This window comes from Asterias amurensis, chromosome 7 (assembly GCF_032118995.1).
Source record: "Asterias amurensis chromosome 7, ASM3211899v1".
NCBI lineage: Eukaryota > Metazoa > Echinodermata > Asteroidea > Forcipulatida > Asteriidae > Asterias > Asterias amurensis.
The window spans coordinates 4,164,344-4,174,056 of record NC_092654.1 but is presented as its reverse complement, the minus strand read 5'-3'; the positions used below and the strand labels follow the sequence as shown (position 1 = coordinate 4,174,056).

The 9,713-nt window shown below is 38.4% G+C and overlaps 2 protein-coding genes across 5 annotated transcripts in view; one reads left to right on the top strand and one right to left on the bottom strand.

The window, feature by feature from the left end:
* Positions 1 to 9,713, bottom strand: part of LOC139939410 (uncharacterized) — a 92,038-nt gene that overhangs the window by 27,402 nt on the left and 54,923 nt on the right. The window lies entirely within an intron of this gene.
* The window catches only part of LOC139939411 (choline/ethanolamine transporter flvcr2a-like), a 35,892-nt gene continuing 34,900 nt past the window's right edge, over positions 8,722 to 9,713 (top strand). For 2 of the 4 annotated variants that reach the window (XR_011786305.1, XM_071935265.1), the window contains exon 1: positions 8,724 to 8,885. The gene's annotated coding sequence lies outside the window, so the exon portion shown is untranslated. Of the gene's footprint in view, positions 8,886 to 9,713 lie in introns of all 4 variants that reach the window. The other 2 variants (XM_071935267.1, XM_071935263.1) reach the window with 2 other exon arrangements.

Here is a 9,713-nt window from a genome sequence, read left to right as displayed (position 1 = left end):
GAATTTGATTTCGAGACCACAGATTTAGAATTTGAGGTCTCGAAATCTAGAATCCGAAAGCACACAACTTCGTGTGACAAGGGTGCGACGAGGGTGTTTTTTTCTTTCATTATTATCTCGCAACTTCGACGACCGATTGAGCTCAAATCTTCACAGGTTTATTGTTTTATGCATATGTTGAGATACACCAAGTGAGAAGACTAGTCTTTGACAATTACCAACAGTGTCCAGTGTCTTTAAGAGGCGGGTTTGAATGGTTTTCAAATATTACCCTTGGTAAATCTGGGTTGAAATAAACGAATGAATTAATCATTCGGTTTTTATACTGTAAAAACATGTCCTTCCGCTCGTTGATGCCTGCGGCCTTTTACTTTGCAAATATTGTTACAATAGATTCTTCGTGCTAGGCGGTACAAATCCCATGTTGGGTGAGTGTTGCACACTGTGTACAACCGTGTGGTCGCTCTCAGAGTTTCGACAAACTTACTCTAGTCATCTTCAAGGGAATAGAAGACGCTTATGGAACTCATGAGAGATACCACATACATGTATAGTGTTACAGCAAAACTCTCCAAGTTGCACTTCCACAAATCAAAGTTTCAAATCCCACTTTCTAGAGTAAGCGTGTTGAAACGCGGGAAGAAACCGAATGGTTCTTCGGAAAGTTCAAAACTCCTAAAAAAGATGGTTTAGCCGCAACCAATAAACGAAAAGCCTCAAAACTTATCAATCTACAAGGGTGCTTTAACAAACTGGAAACCTATTGACTTTAGTAAGCATTTATATAAAATAAGCAAGAACAGAATTAATCAATATTATTTACAAAGTTGCTTTAACCAGCTGGAAAGAAGAAGATTAGAGCAAGCATTATAGAGCAATGAGCATTATGGAGTAAGGGTGTCGAACGCAAAACGTGGGAAGACACCAAACGATTCTTCTGAAAGCTTAACACTCCATCTGGAAGGGTGTGGTTACAGCCATAAACTCAACGAAGAGCATACACAACTTATCAATTTGCAAAGGTGCTTTTTTAGGCTGGTGAAGAAGAAGATAAGAGTAAGCGTTTCGAAACGCGGGAAGAAAGAAACAAAATGGTCTTCGGAACGTTCAAAACTCCTCCAAAAGAATGAGGCCAACGAAGAGCATCTGCAGAACTTATAAATTTACAAATAAGGTGCTTTAACAAGCCGGAAAGAAGAAGAAGATTATATAGGGTTAGTTTTGTTGAAACTTGGAAAACCAAACGGTTTTAGAAAGTTCAAAACTCCTCAAAAGTAGTATAGCCGCAACCAAAACCAAAACCAAAAGCCTCAACATTTTTTCAAAAAGATGCTTTAACAAACTGGGAACCTATGGACGTTAGTGCAAAGTAAGCAGTAATTTATAAACAATAAGCAAGAACAGACTGAATCGATTTACAAAGGTGCTTTAAAGACACATGGACACTATTGTTATTTGTCAAAGATAAGTCTTCTCACTTGGTGTATCTCAACATATGCATAAAATAACAAACCTGTGAAAGTTTGAGCTCAATCGATCGTCGAAGTTGCGAGATATTATTGAAAGAAAAAAACACCCTTGTCGCACCATGGTCACACGAAGTTGTGTGCTTTCAGATGGTTGATCGAAATCAAATACGTGGAGGGAGCTGTTTCTCACAATGTTTAATACTATCAACCTCTCCCCATTACTCGTAACCTAGTACGGTTTTATGCTAATAATTATTTTGAGTAATTACCAATAGTGTCCACTGGTTTTAACAAGCCGGAAAGAAGAAGAAGATTAGGGTAAGTGGTATAGGCGCAACCAAAACCAAAAGGCGCAACATTTTGTCAATTTAAAAAGATGCTTTGACAAACTGGAAACCTCTGGACTTAAGCACAAAGTAAGCATTTATATAAAATAATCAAGAACAGAATGAATCAATTTACAAAGTGCTTTAACAAGCTGTTAAGCAGAAGATTGGTAGAGTAAGCGTTTCGAAACGTGGATAGAAACCATACGGTCCTTCGGAAAGTTTAAAACTCAATCCAAATAAAAGAAATTTTTATAGCCGCGCCCTAAACGAAGAACCTCAAAACTTATCACAACAAAAAGGTGCTTTAAAGCCATTGGACCCTTTCGGTAAACAGTATTGTCCAAGGCCCACACTTCGTGTATCACAACTTCAACAAACCTGTGGAAATTTAGGCTCAATCGGTCATCGGAGTCGGGAGAAAAGTACGGGAAAACCAACCCTTGTATCCGCACGTTTCGCCGTGTCATGACATGTGTTTGAAATAAATCCGTAACTCTCGATATGGAGAATTGATATTGTTTTACTGTTTACTTGTTAAGTAAAGCATTTCATGGAATAATATTTCAAGAGAAGTCTTTCACCACTACCTTCTGTAAACCCTGTAAGTTATTTGTAAATCTGTGAACTTTTATTTTTTTTTTCTGTACCGAAAGGGTCCAATGGCTCTAAAAAGCTTAATACATGGACTTTAATGTAGAGTAAGCCTTTCTACACAACGAATAAAAACATAATAATGGAAGGGAGAGCATCTAATCATGGAGGAATAAGAAATCTTCTATGCTCTAATTATCTACAATGGTTCAGATCTGACAGCGAGTGCATGGAAGCAGCTGGCGAGCTCGTCAAAGGCGCCCCCAACGACGATTACTGTTCCAGGATTGACCTTAATGACCTGACATTCAAGAAATGATTTGCCATAATGTGCGGCAGACGCGATGGACATTCTTAAAGGTCAGCTGTAATTGTACGTCATTTGAGGGCGTATAGTAATACCATATACCATCAGTTTTCAATTTAAAAAAGAAAGATAAACCATTCCTGTATAAGGGTCCAATTTCATAGAGCTGCGTAGCACAACTATTTATTTAGCATGAAATGTCTTCCTTGATAAAAACAGGATTACCAAACAAATTTCTATTTGTTGCATACTGCTTATTGCACTGGCATTCAGCTGTTGGGAATTAATGGTTGCTAATCCTTTTTTTATCAAGGCAAAACAATTCATGCTAAGCAAATTGTTGTGTTTAGCAGCTCTATGAAAGTGGGCACAATAGTGTATTAACGAAGAACATGGCGACAAAACTGCAGTGTATCTTTGTGACTTTAAAAAAGCCCTTCCAAACAAGACAATAACAAAGAGACCTTAACTAAAAATCACATCGATGTAAAAACAAGTTCATTCCATTCGTATGAAAGCTATCCTTGCTAAACAAAAACCAACGACCCTTGTTATTTTCAACAGAGATCCGGACCCCCCGAAAAATATTAACCATAAGATATTAAAAAATAAGTAGTGTGAACGATAATTACTGCCATAACCAAGAACCCTTGTTATGGCGATATCATTAGCATCATGCATAGACTGTGACATTGTTAAGAAGAAAGTGTTTGATGAATAATCTTAACTCCTCTACAACGAAAAAACAAGGGACAATACTGGTAAATTTGAGCTTAAAAGAAGTCATAATTGAGGGTTTGAAACAAACAAACTTTGACTGCAGCGTGACTTGAACCAACGACCTCCGAATTAACATGATGGTGCTCTATCGTCTAAGCTACCTATCGTTCTGGAGGAACACAATGCCTTGGATCGGTCGAGTTGGTATTTGAAAAGCGTTTGTAACCGTTTGTTATAAAATGCATATGGTTAGAAAGATATTTTAAAAGTAGAATATAATGATCCACACAAGTATCACTCGAAATTGCGTGGTTTTCCTCTTACCTCGTCGACAAACACGGTCGGTCATTTATGGGAGTCAAATCTTTGACTCCCATAAATGGCCGACCGTGTTAGTTCGCAAAGTAAAAGGAAACCACGCAATTTTGAGGCAAATGTGTGTGGATCATTCTATTCTACTTTTAAACCATCTTTTTAACCATAAATATGCATTTTATAACAAAGGGTTACAAACGCTTTTCAAAGACCAACTCGACTGATCCAATGAAACGTGTTCCTTTAAGTTTATACTTGCTCGGATTTACCAAGCATGTTTTATCAAATATTGAGCCTACAAAAGCAAACTGAACAAGGAAATTCTTGTATACCATCAAAGAATAATAAAGATGGCATCCGCAATTCTGATGAAGTGAATGTTAAGTGTCTGTTTTGATCATTCAGCGCAGGAAGGGATTGTTATTTGTTCTGGGATCGATCGCGTTGTAGTAGGTCCCTATTTATTTTCACTGTCTCGCTCTCTGTCTGTGTTTTTACATGTGTGGGTGGGTGGGCTCCTCTTGACAAAGATTGGGTACGTTTGGATCCAGAAAGTGGCTTGAAAGACAATTTTACAAACTAGCTTGACAACATTTCAGAGAGGAACTCTTATGTATCCGCCATGTTGGGTATTAAAGACAGTGGACACTATTGGTAATTGTCAAAGACCACTTGGTGTATCTCAACATATGCATAAAATAACAAACCTGTGAAAGTTTGAGCTCAATTGGTAGTCGAAGTTGCGAGATTATAATTAAAGAAAAAAACACCCTTGTCACACGAAGTTTTGTGCTTAGATGGTTGATTTCGAGACCTCAAATTCTAAACTTGAGGTCTCGAAATCAAATTCGTAGAAAATTACTTCTTTCTCGAAAACTATAGTACGTCACTTCAGAGGGAGCCGTTCCTCACAATGATTTATACTATCAACCTCTCCCATTACTCGTTACCAAGTAAGGTTCTGTGCTAATAAATCGTTTGACTAATTACCAATAGTGTCCACTGCCTTTAAAGACAGTGGACACTATTGGTAATTGTCAAAGACCACTTGGTGTATCTCAACATATGCATAAAATAACAAACATGTGAAAATATGAGCTCATTTGGTTGTCGAAGTTGCGAGGTAATAATGAAAGAAAAAACACCCTTGTCATTCGAAGTTGTGTGCTTTTATTAGATGGTTGATTTCGAGACCTCAAGTTCTAAATCTGAGGTCTCGAAATCAAATTCGTGGAAAATTACTTCTTTCTCAAAAACTATGTCACTTCAGAGGGAGCCGTTTCTCACAATGTTTTATACTATCAACCTCTTCCCATTACTCGTCACCAAGTAAGGTTTTATGCTAATAATTACTTTGAGTAATTACCAATAGTGTCCACTGCCTTTAAAGAAATTTAATGGGGAAAGTGTGAACAAGCCAAAGACACTGGACACTATTGGTAATTGTCACAGAACAGCCTTCACAATATTGTCCTTTGGGAGACTATGGAACGCAAGGTTGCAGCAGACTTACCATGTAAATGTCAATTGTTTGAGAGCGAGAGCAATGGTTTTTACATGGTAAGTCTGCAAACAAATTCAGGGCCTTTTTCGTCCTCCAATTCATAAAATTAGTGTGCATTTTATTTCCACTGATAGGCAGGCATACCCCCTTTTTGTAGCAAAAAAAACATTCATGAGTAGAGGCTAACGATCTGTTTTCTTCCTCAGTTGGGTGCACCTTTCACGAATATCGATTATCGGGTTCTAAAAATAGATGAGTAGCGTCTAGGAGCAAGACTATTCATACACTGGCCTCTGTCTTTATCCGCAAGGATACGAGCCTCGAAGTGTGACGTCAGATGTTCAGGTGAAAATGGTATATTGGACTGAATATTCCCAATGGGGGCGCTATGTAATCCTTAGTTTGGCCAGCTTCTGTCGCAAGCTGTCACGGCCTATAGACCTTAATCATGTTGTCTCCATCTTGGTCATATTCCTTGTATCGAACAACAATAATGAATGATAATAATCATTTTGCAATAAGGAACCAGACTATTTTGTTCTTCCAGCCTCGGTTTGGTTATATTAATATCAATGGGAAAATTCCAGATGGCTGCACCATGATAGAGGTCTATACACATCTTACTTTTAGATAATGTCATTCTGACTCATTCATGAGTATTTCAAAATTATATTCAAATTCAAGACAAATTTGGAAGTAGGGGCAGGGTGAAGCTCAAATGGTGACAAACATTTAATTTGTGCACTGTTGAAAAGGCATCGACTATAAAGGCAGTGGACACTATTGGTAACTACTCAAAATAATTATTAGCATGAAACATTTCTTGGTGACAAGTAATGGGGAGAGGTTGATAGTATAAAACATTGTGAGAAACGGCTCCCTCTGAAGTGCCATAGTTTTCGAGAAAGAAGTAATTTTCCATTAATTTGATTTCGAGACCTCAGATTTAGAATTTGAGGTCTCGAAATCAACCATCTAAACGCACACAACTTCATGTGACAAGGGTGCCTTTTTTCTTTCATTATTATCTCGCAAGTTCGACGACCGATTGAGCTCAAATTTTCACAGGTTTGTTGTTTTATGCATATGCACCAACTGCGAAGGCTAGTCTTTGACAATTACCAAGAGTGTCCAATGGCTTTATGGCAATAGTTTTAAAGAATTGTTCTCTCAAAGAATTTTGAAAGATGAGGCCGTTTCAAAACAAACGAAAACACACACATTACTGTTCACGTCTATCCATAATCAAAATACATCATGCAATAATTATGTTTGTGCATGGCTGATGGTGGAACGTGAAATAATGCCGAGGTCCCGAAAACAATTAATTTTAATGTTTAAATTAACTTTTTTTTTTTTTTTTTTTTTAAGTTGCCCAAAAGACTTGCCTCAATTATGCAAACTGGTATTGTTTTGTAATTTCCTGCCAAGATGTGGATTATGCTTCAGAGTGTTCGCGGCTTATTTGTCATCTTACGTTTCCGGTGTCATGGTGCAATTTTGTCCCTAGAGATTCTGACCCCATGGCTGCTGAAGGAGGAGGAGGAGGAGGATTCAAAAGAGGGCGCTATATCAGATGAAGTTTGTACACAGTTAGTTCGTCATGCGAGGGAACCGAATCTCCGGGGGGGGGGGGGAACTCCTGCCATACCGGCGCTCTCCTTTCTTTCTAATAAGTGGGTGACCAGTATGGGAGGCGGGCAGATTCTCCGTGTTACTATAACACTGTGGTCTAGGCCTATTACAGACACTGGACCAGTCATCTCAATTGGTGTCTCTCAAAGAGGGCGCTATCAGAAGAAGGTTGTACACAGTTTGCAATAATATGGGGGACCGAATCCAGGGGGGACCACAGAACCTCCTGCCACAGCAGCACATAACGCTTCCATGTGCCAGACCAGCTGCAACCCAGGCAATCCAATACCGCTATTTATGTTTAGCGCCCTCTTGTGGTATATTGCAGCCCATTTGTTTTATTAGAGAGCTGCCAGGAGTTCATCCAATCAACATACTCTGGTGCACATCTTTGATCAACAGCTGTAACGTATCCATCACTCAACTACTACCCGGGAATTAGCATTTTATTCAGACGTATAATTAAAACTTCGCTTTCCATGAGCTCAAGTTTTCTAGAAGGTGACATGAACGACAATAATACAGGAGGCCCGAGGCCCTGGTTGATACCCCACAAAGAAATACTGTGCAATTATCCGAACGCTTTCTTGTTATTTGATGATAATAAGCATCTTGCTAAATTATTTCACAGAAATGACCGTGCGTCGAAAAATTACAATTTCACCTCATAAATTTAAATGTCCATGGTGTCCGTTTGTGAATGCTGCGGCCAGAGGTACAGTCGGTACCCGCGCTTTCACCATCTTCAAACATGAACATGGATTGAACATTTTTGGTGTGAAAATAACATTGCTTTCTAAAAAACTACTGAGAAATAATTATTATCATCAAAATAATATTATCATAAAACCTTTCTTGATTACGAGTAATGGGGAGAGGTTGGTAGTATAAAACACTGTGAGAAACGGCTCCCTCTGAAGTAACGTAGTTTTCGAGAAAGAAGTAATTTTCCACGAATTTGATTTCGAGACCTCAAATTTAGATGAGGTCTCGAAATCAACTTGCATCTGAAAGCACACAACTTCGTGTGACAAGGTTGTCTTTTCTTTCTTTATTATCTCGCAACTTCGACGACCAATTGAGCTAAAATTTCACAGGTTTGTTATTTTATGTATATGTTGAGATACACCAAGTGAGAAGACTGGCCTTTGACAAATACCAATAGTGTCCACTGTCTTTAAACCACCATTTTGACTTGCATTGTATATTTCTTGCCAATTGGCTTATAATTCATCAATACGTTGACAAAAAAAGCAACTACAGGCCATGTCACACGCAGGGCAATTTGTACAGGCAACTTGGAGGCAGTTGCAACCAACTGCATTGCATGCACAAAATAATCAACACTACGGTTGTGGAACAGACATTTTTCTATAGGCTACTCACTATCTTAATACTGTCCCAGTATTGAAGTAAACATGGATTCTTGGTCTTCGTGGAGAAGCTGGTTGCCTGTAAACTGTCCCTTGTGACATGGCCTTATGACCTCCACAAGCAATGTCAAGATTTTGTTTCCCGGTGAGGAAGTTATTCATAGTTTGAAACATCGGGCGTTTCTTTTGATAGTGGACATTTTTATGAAACGTAATTTAGCGGCAGAAATCCTTTGTGAGTATCAAATCCTTCCTCCATCACGAGAATCTGGCCTACCAATGGTGGGCCTTTTATTCTTATTCAAAGCAATTTGTAAATATGCTCAAATCACATAAAAGGTTTAAATTATTATAATGTTGACCTTGGCACGGGTCACTGGACCAGAACGACAAACCGTCACTGGACCAGAGCGACAAACCTACAAACCGACGGTACACAGCCTTCAGTGAGCAGACGACACACCCACTGCAACACACGCACGAGTAGTTCATGATACCCGGAATGTCTGTTGCATGCATGTAGATGATGATGATGATAAAGTTAGCCTATGTTATAACGTTTTGACAAGAAGGAATACCAGTAGGTCTGCACAATCAAGTCACACTGGATGCATTCTCAATACAATCGACAGTGCAAAAAAGGTAAATATGATTATTGAATAGGTTTATAACCATGATGGCAGACAACAGTTATATTGTAGGCATATTAGTACAAAAAATGTTTGTTTATTATAAACGTTTAATACAGTAAAATTACTCTGACTTGGTAACGAGCAATGGGGAGAAGTTGATAGTACAGAACGTTGTGAGAAACGGCTCCCTCTCAAGTGACGTAGTTTTCGAGAAAGAAGTAAATTTCCACGAGTTTGATTTCGAGACCTCAGATTTAGAATTTCAGGTCTCGAAATCAAGCATCTGAAAGCACACAACTTCCAAACAAGGGCGTTTTTTTCTTTCATTATTATCTAGCAACTTCGACGACCGATTGAGCTCAATTTTTTACAAGTTTGTTGTTGTATGCATATGTTGAGATACACCAAGTGAGAAGACTGGTCCTTGACAATAGTGTCCAGTGTCTGGTAAAAATGGTTGCCTATGGCCGCCGTGATAGGCCTATGAAACATTCTGGAAACAACTAGGATTGGAAGAGCCACAGATTGATAGTAATTAATTGTTTTAATTCCTAATGACAGATATTTTTCTAAATCTTTTCTAATCTCGTTTTATTTGTTTATTTGTTTATTTATTGGCTTATTTAAACAACTGTAACATGAATAAAGTACGAATAAAAAGCACTGATCCCAGTCATTTATAGACACTGGACACTATTAATTGTCAAAGACCAGTCTTCTCACTTGGTGTATCTCAACATATGCACAAAATGACAAACCCTTGAAAATTTGAGCTCGATTGGTTGTCGGAGTTGCGAGATAACTATGAAAGAAAAAATACCCTTGTCACACGAAGTTG